Raw genomic sequence first — 18,023 nt, 5'->3', positions numbered from 1 at the left:
AGATGCGTTCAGTTTTACGAACTGCAATTTATGTGTGACGAATGAACTTATAATAAACATAGTTACAAATTCAGACCCATCGATGCTTAACAATTATCACTCCGTCGTTCTCTATATAAAAAGATGAAAAAACAACATGCAAATAATTATGTATTTCGTGTTCAATGTTCACGACTTTACTAAATATAACTGATTGAAAACGCAGCTGTTCTCTGGGTCCAGGATCGCAGCTGTCAGTAGAAGACTTTTGCGTTACGTGGGCGTTTGTTCAAAAAGGACACCGACGATGCTGTAGAAAAGTACGTATGTACAAGCAAGTTCTCGTCTCTATTTGGAAAAGGCAAATGAGACAAGGCGCATCATTTTACTGCCAAAGTTCAAGTATTTATTTAGTAGAACCTTAAGTTAAGTTGAAACGGCCATCAGCCGCGGTATGGCGGTGTGAAAAGCTTAAAATGTTCCACTCATATGGTCATAATGCAGCAACGATGGTAAAGGGTGTGTCTTTTGTGTGTCGCTATTTTATCAAATAAATAACCTACATGTCTCAAATAGAAATTATACATGTCTAGGTTAGGCCAATAGAGAACATGTTCAGCTGTGAACAATTCAAATAGAAGAAAATGAAAATTCCTATTTAACAAGTATTTCATTCAGGAAAAATCAGATAGCCATATCATATGGCTCGATATTGTGGCCGTTAAATATGGTTTGATTTTAGAGATATTTTAAGGAAACGCGTTTCTAGGTTTCTGCTGTGTCCATATTTAAACTAACCGCGTAATTCTTATTAGTATTGAGTGATCGCCGTATCGTCTCCTTGCGCAAATTCAACTTTGTTGATGTAAGTAACAAATTTTCATATGTTTGCTAATTAAACTTATTCAATTAGGCTTTTATTTTTTTGCCTATTTGTCGTCTGCTTGAGGTAAAGGAAAATTCGGGCGATTATAGCTGCTAGCAAAACACACCAAAGAGCACAGTTCGAGAAATGCAACGAGACAATTGAGAAGGACATTGCCGATGAAGCTATCGGCTTCGGCGGCCGCGGAGGAAGGCGCAACGAATGGATGAGTGGCCGTACCGGCAATGTTCTCTCTGGTTCTTTGCTGTACTGAATAAAGAAGGGGGGGGGGGGGGTAGTATATGTAGCCTTAGTAGATGGAGTGTGGGTGGGTGCATATGAATGAGGTTGCTCAGCTGAGGTCACACGCAGATACTGCTGCAAGCCACCGAAGTTGCATTCACCTAGTTGGCGTTCGGTTTCTACATCGAAGAGACATCACCACCGGCGGCCAAGCAGCGGTCAGACGAGGGGGCCAAGCGGTCTAGGGGGAAAGATTCGCGACAGCCCCATGTGCCGAGTCGCCCCATCCTCCCATCACCACCAACTCATGCTCATACATTATCATCATTATTGCCTGCTCGCCGACGTTCGTTTCTTATAGGACTAGGAAAGCGATTACATCCCAGTGTCGCCGATATCATCGGTGTTGATATTGGAGTTCTCGCCAAGCTTGCCTTGTCCCCCACTGATCTTTGATAAGTAGGTACTCAAGCGTCTGACTGCAGGTAGCCCCTTCTTGCCGGGCGGGTCGACAGGCAAACACGACGGGATTACACACACTTAATTAACTATACATTAGACCATTCGTATAGGGCAAAGATTATCACTGCTAGACCTTGGAAACTTTTCCGGACATAGGTCAGTTTCTACAAGATATACAGTAAATCTATAGTGTTTCAATAGATTTATATCAGCAACGACCAATAAACCTTACTGGGATATAGTTACTAACGCGGTATTTTAGTAGTGATATAGCATTAGTGAAAGAATAATAAAGTAGCTTTGGTAGACGGCTACCATAATCCCTAAAGTCTGGAGTCCCTCGATGCGGGGCACACTACACAGTGTTGAATGAATTACTCTGTTCTATTAAGTTAGCTTTTTATTACGCTAGCTGAAACCGGTCAACAAATTTTAAAATATCCTGTCTCTCTGCGTTTCTAGATGAAACAATCCGAGACGTGCACGGCTTTACTGGGTTGCCTAGGTCATGGCTTTATGCTAACAGCAATTGAACGCTTAGCTAAGGCTGCAAGATGGCGATCGTTACATGACAGGGAAGGGAGACGAAGTAACCTTTCTTCATTCTGTTTATTCTGCTTCTCTTCGTTGACTCTTTGGATTAGTTTCCTATTATGCGTTTTCTTCGTGTGCGGTAACGATAATGACATGATTCACTTGATGACGAAATGCAACGGTGGATTCGATAGTGGGAGATAATCCTGCAATAGCTCTCGGACAAGTGCATACTCGGACAAGACGGCAGTCAGGATATCAGGAACAAGATCCTGTTTGCCCAACTGCGAAACACCTGCAACAACAACTTCAAAAAAAAATTGAGATATACCGTCGTTTCGTACTGCATAAGACATGTTTATGGTCGATAAAGGAAATCAAAATGATGGCAACAACTGGCACAACAAAGGAAATTCTGAGCCTTTTTCGGCTCAGAACTCTTTTTTCTTCGTATATTTTTTTAAGATTAATGACTTATCATTTTACTTTACATAGCGCCAATTCTACATACATCGTTGGTTAAATAATATCTTTTTTTCATCTTTATAATATATACGCATATATGCAAACATGAAGCATTTTGCAGACGCATAGTTAAAGGCGTATGCACACCTATTTCGCAAAAATATTTTATCGTAGTAGCTGCTTATCTGTTCACCATCACAGCTCGCTAACGATTGAGATATTGGGTACCTGCGGAATTTTTTTACGTAATAGTAACCAAGCTACCAACAATTGAGGCTTGGTTCAAATAGTAAAAATATATGTATATATATAAATCAGGATTTATATGAGAAACATCCTTATTACGTATGTAGTCAAATTTTGTAACAGCTGTAAAGTCCATTGTAGAGGTGCTCGTAATACTGGCAAACTTCACAACGCAAGCAACGAGTAACACTAATAATTTAGCCGTTCTATTATCTTACTTAATAGAATGAAACGTGTAGATAAATAGGTGAGAAATCCATCCAGTGTTTGTCGTGACGTGAATTGTAATGAGGTGCGTGAAGTTAGTTATCACAATGTCGTTTTTATGATATTTTTTATACACGTATAGAACCGTACTGCTGATGTGCTGCGGCACGCGTCAGTACCAAATGCAGGAGATCTGCTTGAAGCGATGCAGACGGCCTTAACCATACAACGTATTATAATGGAGGACAAGCAAAAGCTTCAGCATGGCACCTTCACGAAGAATTATTAATCTGCATATATTTGACAAATATAGAAAGAACCCAAGCGACTTTGGCTTTTAGCATACTACATAATCATTGTACTACAACGAGGTCGCTTCGCATACATCGTGCGTACACCTGTACAAATTTCCTGCCCAGTAGGGTCGGTCAGAAAAGAGGGAACGTTGTCTATAATTCGTAGGTTATTCTCGAGGATATCACCAATGTACAAATTAGCACGTATAGATACCACCACTGCAATATCCTGGTAGACAGCATATGTCGATCCCCTGTCAACAAACTGAGAGTTACTGTTTTTTTTTTTTCTCGAAATTTCCTTCGCAATTTGTGTGCGTGACGGTATTACAGCAATTCGACTTAACTTCCTGTTGGATGAACCCAAAGTAAGTTAACGTATCAGGTTATACTCTGATCAAGTTTTAAGCTCACGGGGCAATATCTCAGTATTTATGTTCTTATCTGCAGCCACGCCTGACTACTGGTAATCGGGCTCGTTCTCTTCGTGTTAGTCTCCCCGGACCCCTTGTTATGCGACTGCTGTAAATTTTCTGAAAGTTATGCTAAGCATTACCTGTAGGGAGTAGTTAGCATTGATATGAGTTAAGGGAAACCGGAATTGAGCATAGAAAATTCTAACGACGAAAACTGTAAAGAGGGTTTTCGGTCTTGCAGTCACGCAATCTCCATATGTATCCTTGTGGCATAATGGAGCGGTCTTTGAGACATCTTTCGTTTCCTTTGTACGCTTCTACCGATTTGGTGCCTCAGATCGTGGTCATCATTCCGTGTGCCAATTCATAACTTCTATTTGCGCCTGCAACCACACTGGGTTAGCTCACAAAGCAGACCTTCTTTCACCTTGTCCTGCATCAATATCAGGTCACGTCAAGTGTGCCTTTCTCAGGCCAAAAAAGATATACACCCTCCTCTGAGCGTTTCTTACCTCAGATCTTCACACACTTGTGACTAACACGTAAATTCTTCAGTGAGATACAGTTCACGTGTATGTTCGGGATAAGAACATATGACGTATACACCATTGCCTTGCTTTGCCATCAGCCAGACGAAATGAACTATGACGTTACGTTATTCGGCCTTACCTAGAAATGTATGTAACAACTGAATAGTATTCTCTAACCGATACCGTGCTGCCGTAACAGGTAAACAAAAGATTCATGATACTAAAAAGGTCTAGGGTCGAGATAGAATGAATCTAACGTAACTACATTATGTCCAAAACTCCAAAATAGACTCTGGAAGTGATCGGCGGCACTCATATAATCAAATATATGTATAGGTCATTAGAAATGTGTGTTCAATGACAACTATGTTGTTTGCTCCTTTCCGCAGTCAGCAGAGAACCCCCACGGTGGCAGCGCCGGCCAGGCCAAGCCCCTACATAACAGCGACACTCATTCAAAAGCAGCAGTAGCAGCAACGATTGCAGGACGGAGTTGATTGACTAAGCTGGTGGTCCTAAGCCATCAGGCTATGATAGGTGCACTGTGGAGATTAGCTTCTCCTCGTTGCTATTGCGACGACCGGTCGTCCCTATACCATGATTAGCTGCTTTCTGTAAGCTCGCCACTTCAAGAGTTTCACGTTCCAGCGTTTAAGGCACCGGATTGATGCCGAAACGACGAAGGTATCCTCGAAAAACTGTTTGATTTGTGACTTCTCGAGTAGGTTGCAATGCGCGAGGTGAAGACTTAAGCCAGATCTAGCATTTCGTTGGCCGACATGTCGACATCATAATGCAAACGAATTTGGATGATGGTCGATCTCAAAATGCTGTTAGATAGAATGAGTGAAATGCTCAAATCCAACTATGGCTAGGGGTCTGATCGAGTCTTATCTTCAGGATGTGACTACACAAAAGAGATATCAAGATATCGAAAAAAAGCCAGATGAAATGCATATTGAAGGTTTATTCAAATGCTTCCCTTCTCTCGCTTGTTCGGCTCCGTTGTAGCTGCAACTGTTTTCCCCGTACCAGTTTTCGTTCGACGGCACCCAGTTGCTCATCGTCCGCTTCATTTCGATAAAATACCCATTGCTTTGAAGTGAAAGTCAACAATGTCCCGCCATGTCTTTCGTTATATGTCGCACATTATGCGCCATCCACTCACTCTTATTGAGCTTCACTAGCGATGCAGGGTTCAACTAGTGGTCCATGGACATAGACCATCGGTCCATATAATAGCCCATGTGCGGAGAGCAAATACATAACGAAGATGTAATACTCTCTTGCCGTTGTTATGGTTGTACTGGTGAAGCAAGCAAATACATGAAACAGCAATGGTATAGAATGTACATCGGGTGAGGTCGAAATGAACGATTGTCTGAGGTAGCTGATTAGGATGTAGGTAGTGTCGAGGTCCTATTGGGCGCATAGAGTTGAGTGGCTTTCCAGCCGTCGGCTAAGCCGATTAAAGAGAGTGTCAAAATAAGGAATTCAAATACGCGTTACACTCATACAAAAATATCGGGCCCTTCAAGTATTGCAAGTGTATAGGCCTCTGGTGAAGAGCTCGACAGCAACCGACGGTGAGTGGCCGCCAGCACAACATCGTCGCGTATCTCGCGCGCTATAGCGATACGAACAGATCCTTGAAATCACACATACACGCGCATAGGGTCCAATGATTGAAGGAAAAAAAACTGTAAGAGCAAAGAAAAAAAATGGGTAGAAACATTCTAGATGGGGCTTGTACTGTCTAATCGACTTGGTATTATATAGAAATCCTTATAGAGAGCTCGGAAGAATATGGTTGAGAGTTTGAAGTGAAATATATGCATTGTCCAACCTATATTTCTATCTTTTTGTACTTCGTATTCTAACGTGCATGCTTCTGAGAACTAACATCAATGACTCATAGCTTAGTTCGGGATCCCCTTCAGGATTGATCGCTTATAATAATGATGCGGCTAAAGAGAACATTTGGGGCAGATGTAGATAACGCAATGTATGACGTCAGTATATTATTTCTATAAAACACATGATTTGTTGATCCCGCCATTGCGACAACAATTTAAAAAAAGAAAACTAAATTTTAGTTAAAACTATACGTAATGCAGTGAGTTGTTCAGATAGAATGGGGATCCCTGTCTTCAGGTAGGCTGATTGCCATCCGGTAATTGATGGTCAAAAATATAAAGGATATATTATTGTCCTACGCATTTTGACGGACGGAGAACAAATTTAAATAAAATCAACTATACGCCTATGGAAGGTTAGCGAATTAACTAGTGAGTAGTTGAGATCGACATTACTGCTGTGGTGGGGTGTGTATAGCGTCGGATCAACGAAGCTAAAATGTGATTTTCTGTATTCAATTAAGCGTAAACAATGTTCAAAACCACATTGAATTTTCGGCCTTTCGGTAGGGCAGTGTGCGACGGCTTCACGGCTATTTGAGGTCTATTTGAAGTACACTTAGTTTCACTGCGTCCCTACATTTGAACAGCGTGAATATGACCACGCTTTTAGTTCGTCATGTCATCCAGCGTCACTCCCTCTGCACCGCACTCATGGCTGCCTGTTACTGCCATACTGATGCTTAGACGTTTTAGTTGTTACAAGCAATAAAACCAAACTCACAGAGACAGATAGTGACCTCGAAAGAACAACGGTCGAAAAAGACATGGCGGCCTGACGACCGCGGGAACAACGATTAGTTCTAAAATGAAGCCCTTATTAATGATGCGGCAAAACATAACTGCATTTTTGCACAATGAAAGGTCAGCCTGGTAAGGCCATGATAATGATTTTAGATCTTTCCCTATTCGTTTAGCGGTGAATAAAAGTAAGTAATGAGAAATAATAACTATCAACCCGTTTAGCAAAGCCTATTGAAATATCACAATATGACAACCTAAATCGGCTATTGAAAGAACCGTTATTTAACGCACCCTCGGATACCTATCTGATTTGATAATCTTCAAGGAATTTAAAGAAGTGCCGCAAATTTTATCTTCAACGGATAGTGTTCCCTACCCTTGAATGTTCCTATTTGCTGATGTAACGATGCTGCCGGAGAACCCCTTGGTGAGTACTCATGTCTTAGGCTTCTATTCGTATTATTTCAGTCCGTTGCACTTGCTCAAACGGGCCAAGAGACACAGTCTGCGACCAGTTTGTATGTTGCTAAACCTTCGAAGCTTCTCTCTTAGAGCACTTCGGCTTGATAACATCTTGTACGCTCCCGTTCCCTTTATAGCGGACGCTGCTCATCTAATCACCTCGTAAGCACCAGTAGCATTTGCTTATCTTCCCTTTCTTGTTCAAGCGTCTTATCTCCATCGTCAAATAGGTAACTTGACACGATGAGGGGTTGACGAGGAGAGAGGGGAACGACGAGGGGGTGACGAGGAGGATACTAGCAGCGAGGGTTTTACCAGCGAGCGGTTCTCTTGTCTTTAATCTCTGCTGAGCGCCAGCCGGTAGCAGTGGCGCACGATTGCTGTTTGAACAACAAGAGACGACATAATGGCTGTGCGACTGTTGCTTTCCATTAAACTTACTGCGTCCTTGTGATAACGTACTAAGTTACGTGTTTGCATGCTAACTTCAAAAAGACGTGGTGGTACTGGTTCGAATCTGGGAGTGGGTATACCTTGTTTCGTGTCGAAAGCCAGCCGTCTGAAGTAATATTTAACGGTTTAATTACCGGAAGCCAATAACAACGCTAGGCCTATCTGGACAAGGCCAGGGCAGAGATTCAGTGACACCACATTTTGACAATTAAGGTGACGCTGTTTATATTTGAATGTAGAAATACCTAAAACCTAGAATTCTGCAGTGCTGTACAATGATACAATCCGACAGTATGAATTAATTGGTGCTTTACATTTAATGTTTCCTTATGATAATGTTAATACTTTCGTTGGCCCATTAATCGTCCGTATAACTAATACCTGTTCTAGTTTAAGTAGAAGTCTTCAGTTTAAACTATCTAGGCCCTAGACACCACTGCTTCCACTTGGCGTAACATAAAAAAGCAGCTTCAATTCATTGATCAAAATTAAGTTTAGGTTATACGATACGACGCCTGTTGAGGTATAGTAATAATACATTGTTTTGATGCTTTTAATAGTGTGTCGTGGCTGTCATATGCCTTATGATTTACCCCAGATCTCCCTGTTCTCTTTCGAGTAACCCCTAAACGCGTAAACATACCCCGCACGTCCTGTTCTTTTTAAGGTCCCAAGATGCGTGACCTCTGCTTGTATGACCTTCTCAAGAGCATCCGAAAATTTGCCGGGAATATGCACGCGACACAGATACCTACCATACTAGACCGGGATGGGCAAAAGATTATTATCCAAGACCAGCTGGGGTCTACACAATGCGAGTGGCCAAGGTTGGATGATACAGATATAGAGACACAGACACGCGTATATCTTTACAGATCCAAACCGATTTATTAGTGCGAGTTACAGTAGGGATGAGTAACATTTCCAAAGAAAGAAGCCATAGCAATAGGCTCCTGTAGAAGATTTCACCATACCAAGAATCAGATGGAACATTTCTTATGTACCCGATTTGTGTTATTCCCATCAGTTGTGGTAAAGAATGCTGAATCCAGGACATTATCGGTAACCTTTCTGCAGGAGTTGTGGACAGCTTGCACATAAGCCTTTCCCGTAAAGTTTACGAGAGCGTGTCGGCAGGGACGTGGGTTACATCGCCCTTACTGAGCGTTTGGTCTTTACGAACAGGTCCTTAAGCAAGGCCAAGCAGCCGGGGTACGAGTTTAGTCTTACGTAACCCCAGCTTCTAGCAACTGCTAGTAGCTTGTCCCAGAGCAAGCTGCACATATATATACGGCCGCTTATAATGTTTAACTATGTACCAAAAAAAACATTCGCCTCGCAATATATTCTGTTGGTTCCTTTCCGAAAGCATTAGTAGCATTTGCCCGAGGCTGGTGTCTGATATAGTCAGGGATGTTTGCGACGTCGCCTCTTCTAGTGGGAGATAAACCACGATGGGTCAATGTGCTAAGAAGCAATTTGCATGTTAAGCTGGGATAAGGTGGCAAAGGCGACGCCGTAAACTGAAGGCATAGAGCACTAAATAGTCAAAATGACTGTAAAACATAGAATTGTGCTCATCTAATGAGGTTTGATGAAATTCCACGGTTCGATGCCACGTGCAGCATAGCATACCCGTCTAGCCCTAATTTTAAGTATCTAAAAGTAATCTAAAAGCTACGTACCTATGTACAGCTACTCGCGGTAACAAAGCATCATCATCATCATGTATTGAATTTATGTAGCTGAGAAAATTATTCTATGTAATTTGTACTTCTGGTACACATGCGTGTACATAATAGATGCCCATATTAAGTGAAAATCCTAAAGGCAAACTGGTACGTTAATTGATTGATAGAGTTAAGGGCCACTGCCAAGTAAAAATTAAATTAGATTTTTCCATTTGTGTCGGATTTCTAATAACTGAACAAAGAAGCTGAACGACAGCGACCTTACACTTGAGGCTCTGTTCCATTGGAACTCATTGGTAGATACATTTCCTCGTTAGTTCAATGTCGGGAAACTTTGTACTCTTTAATGGACTTTCGGGATTTAACATGGTTCGTAGTAACTACCAATCTTTGCTGATTCGAAATAATGCTATAGCCCCTCATTTACTTCTACACTGCTTCCGAGTTGGTACACCGAGCATAACTTTTCAAAGTGAAACTCGACAATGTTTGTCCTGAGTCTATAAACAAGCTTTTTCAGAAAAAATTAATACATCTAGAAAAGTGATAGATATTTTGAGGGCGTTCGGAGCGTATAGGGCATTCACCTACGTAACTTATCTATGGTTCTAATCTATTTTCTAAGCGTCTCTTGTATGAATCGTCCATCGTCTTGTATCAGATGAAAAGATTTACGTAAACTTTTTTACAGATTATTACACCTTAAACATTTCTATAGCTTACATTGCAATTTATGTCTAATTGTACATGGTTTCTAATTGTTGGAATAGATCTAGGGCATGTCAGAAGAATCTAGAGCATTGCAACGGCAAGCAAGTCGAAAAACCTATGGTTGTTCTCGATGGTGGAGTCACAATTATAAATTTGGCAAGATATAAATGATTTGACAAAAACCTAGCTGTACAAATAGAAAAATCGCAATAATAACACAGTTTTTCAGAAATAAATATTTCCCTGTTAATCTATCGCTGTCCCTTTGACGATTTATGTTTCAACTACGTGCTATGACTGGTGGCCTGCAAACTACAATTAGGACAACTCTTTTCAACAGCTACCACGGCCCAACAATGGCTGTCCTCTCTAATGACCATACCCTTTCCTTTTTGCGTTCTTTCTCCCTCCTCCTCCTCCTACTCTTCAATGACCCCGTGTTCCGTTGCACCCTCATTGTCGCTATCCCGAAAATCCTCAGCACCACCCTTCCATCTCTCTCTCTCTGCAGAAGCCCATGACTGAGTATGTCTGCGCTAAAATCAGGGGTTTCCTGATTAAGTGTGATGTGCTTACCTCCACCACCACTCCCTTCGTGTCTGCGCACAGAGTCGCCTTGCCTTCCATCGACTTGCTTCCGCTGTAGTAATCGAGTCTTTGCTTAGCGGGCGAGCGAGCTAGAAGGGTGAGCTGCATGGTTGTGCTCCTGTCGCTTTAGTTGTTGTTGTTGTTGTCGTCTTCGTTCGACGTGGATGCTGTTGGTTCTTACTTCGCCACTGCCGCCGCCACTGTCGCCGGCGGCTCGATAGCGTAGCAGAGTTGTCCCTGCGGGGTGGGGCAGGACGTGTTGCCACGGCAACGGGGTCACGAGAAGGAGGAGGAAATGGCAAGGGGAGGAGCAATGATGCGTAGAGGACTTTGAGGGGCAATCTGGGACTACTTAAAGGGGAGGATAAGGAATTCGAATCAGAGAAAGGACATTAAGGAGAGAGGGTGGCTAAATTGGGCAAGGGAGTAGAAGAAGAAAGTGGCCATTTACATTGAAGCAACGGGACTTAGAGCGAGAGAGAGAAAGAGAAAGCCAGGACCGAGGAGGGTGAAGATGAAGGAAAGGGACATGCCGAGTAAGTGGAAGTGTGGCGCAGATAGGGCGAAAGATAGAGAGCGCTAGTGAACCAGCAATGAGATCCCGCCCATAGCTGGCAGCGTTCTACGCCCTATGCTTACTGCAGCGCCTCCCCCATCAGCTACTTGCAGCCCCTTCTGACGGCCCAGCCGTCATCCGCTACGGCCTTCTCAGTCTTCTCAGTCCGTCAGCACCCTGCCAGTTGAACGACGGATGTCAAGGGGGTCGTCCATTGAAGCTCGATGGCCGAACAAGACGGAGACGCCACTGGCACAGGAACATTCGCTGGCTTGCCGACCGAGAAAGGGATGGAGGGCCCAGGCGAGGAAAAAGAAGCAGCTGGCCGTAGGACCAAGCCAAGGTGGGGGATGGGGCGAGTCGGTTCACTGCTCTGCTAAGGGAGGTGGGCTTACAGTGACGGCCAAACCCACACATGTCCATCCACATACTCACATGCATGCATACGTAGGCGCAGGCCGAGTAATAAGCCATAATAGAGGGTTAGATTAGAAAAGCGAGGAATGATGGCGTTAGAGTGGCTGAACAAGAGAAGGCGAAATGCCGGCAGGGATTCGCTACCGGAAGGGGGAGGGGAGGGGGAGGGGGGGGTAAGAAAGGCAAGACAAGAAACGAAAACCAATAGGGAAAGTAGAGTTCTTGCCGATAATCGAATTTAGCCGCTATCCACCTGCTTCACACCTCTGATACGGTGGTAGCACGGAGGTGGCACTTTCGAAAGCACAGTTCTCCATTAATACGGTTTATGTAAACACCTCTCTTCAGATGCAGATATGAGCAAGTACTTGCTTGATGGCATCTCGCCAGCATTTTGGGCTCATCAAGGGCACATGAGGGGGGCTGGCTGTCTGGTTTCTTTCAATTTGGCCTCAATAACAATGAGTAAGTGACAAGATGGTGGAAGAAGGGTTAGCCAGGCGAATGGAGTAGTCGAATCATGACGAATAGTGGATAAATAGATCCTATAATAGGATAAGAAGGTAACTTAAAGTGGTTTTGTGGGGAATGGAGGTACGTCGAGGGTAGATAAGTAGCTTCCTATAGGAAACTGTTTCGGATAAGTGACTAATATAAGTAGATAGATTAAGTCCTTCCAGGCCATAAGGCTAAACAGATATGGACATGATAGCCGTGTATCAATTTAAGGAAGTCGTGTACAAATGCGCTGATGAAATCTTAAGCTAACTACGATTTCCTATATTATTATTATTATAGATATCATTCAGTTCAGTTCAAAGGTAGCACGCGAATTTGGACCTTGCCTTGCAGTGACTCCTCAAATAAATTTATTAGCGTAGTTAGTGGAGTTAATACAAAGGCGTCGGAACATAATACTTAAATCTTTTAGAAGCCACTGCGACATTTCGTTCTAATACAGGATTAATTTATTGAATGAACTGAGAGGCCAATTCTTTAAGGCGAAAACACAGTATTTAGTTATGAAATTGGGTGCGGATATCAATCGGGCGCATTTGATTCAGGTTTACGAATGTTCTCTTTCTCTGTTCTGTAAAGTACGAGGCATCAATGCAATACGAGGTTTAAGAACAACGAATCTATCCCATAAAGTCCTCAAGCTAGTATGCCAGAAGACAAATCCTGTCACTTGTAGCAACAGAAATCTCTGGTCAAGTGATCACAGCTCGAGTTCGACAAAAAACAAATGAAATATTTTTCCTAGAATCCTTTTTTTTCGAAGCTCTGCCTCGGCCAGTAAACTAATTAATCTATGTAGACTGTATGATGATACAGCTTCAAATCTAGCAAATCTTTTAGCCAGGCGACGTTATTGAAGATGACGGATTGTGTGGGTATGACGGATACTCCCGCGATGGCAACTCATTTGTTAGTTAATAAACACAAGAGATGATCGTTAAGATACTGGGCATCACTAACAATCGGGATGGTAGAGTTCGACCTCAAAATTTGTGTATGTTCGTATCAGTTCAGACGTACTTACTTTTAAAAAATAAGAACCATGATTTTAACTAAACCTATGTTGGTTAGAATGCTGCATTGAAACTGACTCAATTGATTATACTTGGATGTTAACGACAGTTTTTAGAAATGGTCACATAAACATTGAGTGCTGTGACGTAACAACTAATTAAGTTAATGTTAGTAGAAAAGCTAAATTGCAATATGCTATAACAAGACGATCTAGTGCCATTAGGGCAGATTTGCGTCGACAGAACAAGGCTGTTAATAACAACGTCGTAATCACCATTAAACACGCAAAACCGTGAAGAAGAGAATAATTTCGAATAGTAAATATCTAAGTGCAGTAACAAGCGCACAAAACCAAGTCACCATATCAACTAATTGGAAAATACAGGTTCTTTTTTTTTTTTATTAAGAAGTTATCCTCACGTAGGTGCGTGTGCCATTAAACAATGAGATCCATCATCCCCTTCTTTCGAAAGTACTTTGCAAGCGGCGGCAATCTCTAAGCCAGATGCATCTTTCACCATAGGATTTTAAGGACTTGATTGCTTAACCGCCTGTTCAGCGGACAATTACTAGCAGGTAGAGCAGGTAGCTACTGCTTCCATGCGTCATTGCTGATAGTGACCTCTAGTAAGTAAAGATTCGAAAAATCGGAATTTCTTTTCGAAGTTATTAGGCGCTCTTTTTTTTTTTTTAATATCCATAGTGTGACCGGAACATTGAAAACGCATCGCTTATTCTTTACCAAACTATTGATGTTTTAAGAAGTATTCAGTCCAACCATAATCAAAGACATTATAGTTGTTTTTCTAATTCTCATAAGAATATCATGCATTCTGAGCGTAGCTAGCCGTCGGATATTAACGGATGTCGACGACGAATTTCGAAAGGCTATACATGTTAGCGGGTTACATGTAAGGCTATGAACTGTACAAGACGTCATGTCTCAAAGACGTTTGCGTCTATGGGTTTCATCGTACAGGACATAGCATATCAGATGAACTTTGTGTGAAGAAATTGTATAGCATTTGTGTCATTGTTGGCGATGCCGTATTTATATATTTGTAACATGTTAAAATAATGACTTTTCCCTATATCTATTAATCCACTAATCAAAAAATCTTGATTAGATTGGAAGGAATATTACATGGTAAAAGTGAAATAGTTTCCGATTAGGGAAGAGATGCGAATATTGGTCTCCATCCTGGGAATGTCGTCGGTAACTAATTGATTTATCTATCGAGTTTTACGTCCAATATTGTTTTTGAGCACTGCAGCACGGAACGATATGTATTTACACCAGATTATAAATCTTGATTACGTCGCGTGTCACTGAGTTTAGTGGGCAAATATATAACTGCTGCTTTATCACTCTGCCTGGATATGTCTGATAAAGACTGCGCAGGTGAGCCGTAGGTACGCCAGATAAGCACTAATTATATTTTGTATAAACATGAAATTATAATTTTTTTAAAAAGTATACAAAATCGTTTGTCATTTGTAGCTAAGTTGCATACTTTTGTAGTTGTAGATATCTGTGAAATGAAGCTTTTCGTAAGGTAATTAGAAAATGTATCTAATATATAATATTTCTTAAGAAACTTAAAAAGATGTTCTAGTTACCTTTTGTGAAAATTGGGCAGACTTCAAACAAATTTTCGCTAGCGTTTTAGGAATTTTCCAATTTTCCACAAAGAGGCATGTTTTACCAAGGATAATAATACTAGAAACATCTATAGTGTTATTATTAAAAAATTAATAACAATAACAATAATAATAATAATAATCCTGATAATTTTGAAATTCTAGAATATAAATTACATCAGTTGCAATAAAAAATACCTTTTAGCGTTGAGAACAACTAAATACCTGAATTCGATTAAAATTGTCTGGGTATAATAATTAAATGTAAAATCAGAAAGTTATCTCTGTATTTGTTTTACTAATTCTCTTGGTAAGTTATTTGCGTTGTCTCTACAATCAAGTTCACTGGAATAAGTTGTAGACAAATTTGATCTAAGTTGGAGTTGGGGTAACATTAAAACAGGCGACATTTAGGCACTTTCCCAGGCTGGAAAGCTCTTTGCGTATCTGCCTACTGAATTGTAAGAAGAGGATGCTTAATAAAGCTATGTAAAAGTGCTTCCTAGGTAGCTAGTAAATTGAGCATACGTTCTATTATATAAATTAATTAAAGCGATGCATATACATAGCAGTGCCATATATTTCACTTTATAATAAACGCTATAATACGGGAATATGAAATTACCACCTATGAAGATACAAACAAATACCAAGTAGCTGTCGTGTACAGTTTCGAAGACATTAGATGTTCAAAATTTTGTCTTCGTTGTTCCTTTCAGGGAGTGAAAATGCTTTTTGCTCGTGCGTAAACACCATTGTATCTAAGATAGCTCGCAAAGTGTCGCAACTTGCGCCAATGTTGCCCAGATACTACTTAGCTTGCAAAGTGTCGCAACTTGCGCCAATGTTGCCCAGATACTACTTCCTAGATAAAACTTTAGGCATTATTCAAACGGTATTAGAATGTTAAAAGAGTAGTATTTAAAAAAAAAACTTTTTTTTTAAATAAGACACAACGCTTGAGCATCGAGTTAATGTTCAGCATACATTTCTCTATCTATCATAAGAGTGAAGTTATATTTTTATCAATCTGGTAGCAGCATTATGCAGCATATAGGGGGCATAATGGTAAGTACTGAATTTTCAATAATGTTTTCTAACGTGCTTTGATCGATTTTGCTAAATCTAGTATATTATATTTAGGAATTTTGACCGAAATAACTCCTTTTCTGCCAGACTTCACGTTTACACTTGTTATTATTATACATTACTGTAGTTGCTCTCAGCTTTTTTAAACAAAGCCTGTTGTAAAAAGCTCAAAGGTTCGTTCGCTCGATGAACGTATGGCAAATATTTTAAGCTTAAACCAATGTCCAAACGTTTATTTGGTCTAGCAGTATCAGGACGCATAAAACGGAGATATGCAATTTTTTTGTAAAGTAAAATATGCACCATTACTTTCTATTATACCATTCGGATAATAACTTACTTATTCCAATGCTACAGTCTGAAGTGCAACTTGAGTAATCATGCTGGGATTTGACCAATCTTTCTATCAAGAAAGGCGAGAGTTTGAAATTGTTTCATATTAATTATCATATATGATATTTATAGCATAATATCAGAAATATTAACCATCCTTTTCGACTGATTTATTTATTTTTGTAGAAAAATATTTCACTTCTCAGAGCAGGGTTGAATATTAGTTCTGAGTAAAATATCAATCAAAATATCTGGCATCTAGAGACTTGTTACCAACATAATTATTTTAAGTAAACTGATTATGTCCTTTGTTACCTTATGCACAAAAGCTTATAGACACGTCACCACTGAGGAGGCTAAAGGTCATAAACGCAGTAACATATTAAAGGCGTATAAGATCTAATTGAAGTTTTCGATATACAGTGTATTCGGCTAGAAATCTGCTATATTTTACCGATCCCCCATATTATGTTGTGACTACATAGAGAGGTTTGTTGCTGGAGGCTGACAACGAGCATACTATTTAAATCGGGCTTTACAGGCTCCAATTGTAGTAATATTCTGTGTATTCTTTGTTCGTCTATTGTGTGATATAATGCATTTCGAAAACACGTCTCCTAGATATGTTTCAACCAAAAGATACCTATCATCATTTTTTATAATCATATTATCCCTGAAAGAAGAAGAAATCATTTGGAGATGTACTTTATGTGCGTTTTCTACCTTGATTCACATAAAGATACCTTATCTGGTCATCGTTATGAATGAACGTTGCTGAGTTAAAGATTACGTACCGTTGTCTCATGCTTTCACACTGCCTGTGATATTATATATATATATATATATAACTTATTTGGGCTTCACCTCTAACCTGTTAAGATTTGCTGGGACCACATTAATGGAGACTATAAGAAATACAGGTTTAGTAGACTTCTTTCTATATTATCTGTAAGGAATAAGAAATAGTCAATATTAGTACCCCAGCCGTGGTCACACACTCAGTTTGAATACTAGATAGAAGTATAAAATGGACTTGAAACACGCTTATTTTCATGCGATAATCGATTCTTTATAATTACACAGAATGCATATTTTCGATAAAGCGCCTTTGTCTTCATATTTTTTTCATCAGCACTAACTTTTTTTAGTTGTTTGTTTTATTGTTAAACAATTTTTACTTTGAGAACAAACGAATACAGTTTTGTTTATTGCATTTTACGTTCGCTGCATAAGCTTTCGGATGGCTGGTTCCTAGCACATATGCTCAAGCCTTATAGGCGAGCGCGTCATCTAATGCGCTATCAGGGGAACAAACCAGTACAGCTTGTGCTACAAAACCTTTAATTTCTGGACCTGCCCATCCAGCTTCTTTTTGTCCAGTTATACCAAGTTATCACATCTCCGTTTCGGTCTGCAGAGTTAATTACACTCATTGTTTATTTTTTACAGAAGCGTTTTATTCGAAAATCCATAAACCTAACCCACCTATTTCATATCTCACAACGTGCCTAAAATTATCATATAGCGAAGACATTCTCTGAGATAGCGGCAAGTGTCATTCAAATCGTCATTCAACCCTGGCCGCCAAAACTGTCGTCTGCTGCTTTGTTTATTTTCAAATACACAAGCTTCGTTATGGGTATCCT

The 18,023-nt window shown here is 40.5% G+C and overlaps 1 long non-coding RNA gene across 2 annotated transcripts; it reads right to left on the bottom strand.

Annotated features, from left to right (window-relative positions):
* Positions 1-1,941: 1,941 nt before the first annotated feature.
* On the bottom strand, positions 1,942-17,930 carry LOC147758407 (uncharacterized). 2 transcript variants are annotated; one of them, XR_015326881.1, is made up of 3 exons: positions 17,863-17,930; positions 17,249-17,323; positions 1,942-2,390 (listed from the first exon to the last, which is right to left on the bottom strand). It is a non-coding gene; the product is annotated as an uncharacterized LOC147758407 (long non-coding RNA). The 2 variants fall into 2 exon arrangements; XR_015326860.1 differs by lacking the exon at positions 17,863-17,930 and adding an exon at positions 17,517-17,751.
* Positions 17,931-18,023: the final 93 nt, after the last annotated feature.

Source organism: Varroa destructor, unplaced genomic scaffold (genome assembly GCF_002443255.2).
Source record: "Varroa destructor unplaced genomic scaffold, Vdes_3.0 BEIS01000001.1, whole genome shotgun sequence".
In the NCBI taxonomy this organism is placed as follows: Eukaryota; Metazoa; Arthropoda; class Arachnida; order Mesostigmata; family Varroidae; genus Varroa; species Varroa destructor.
Note: the sequence above shows the minus strand (reverse complement) of the source record. Positions and strands in the feature narration are given on the sequence as shown.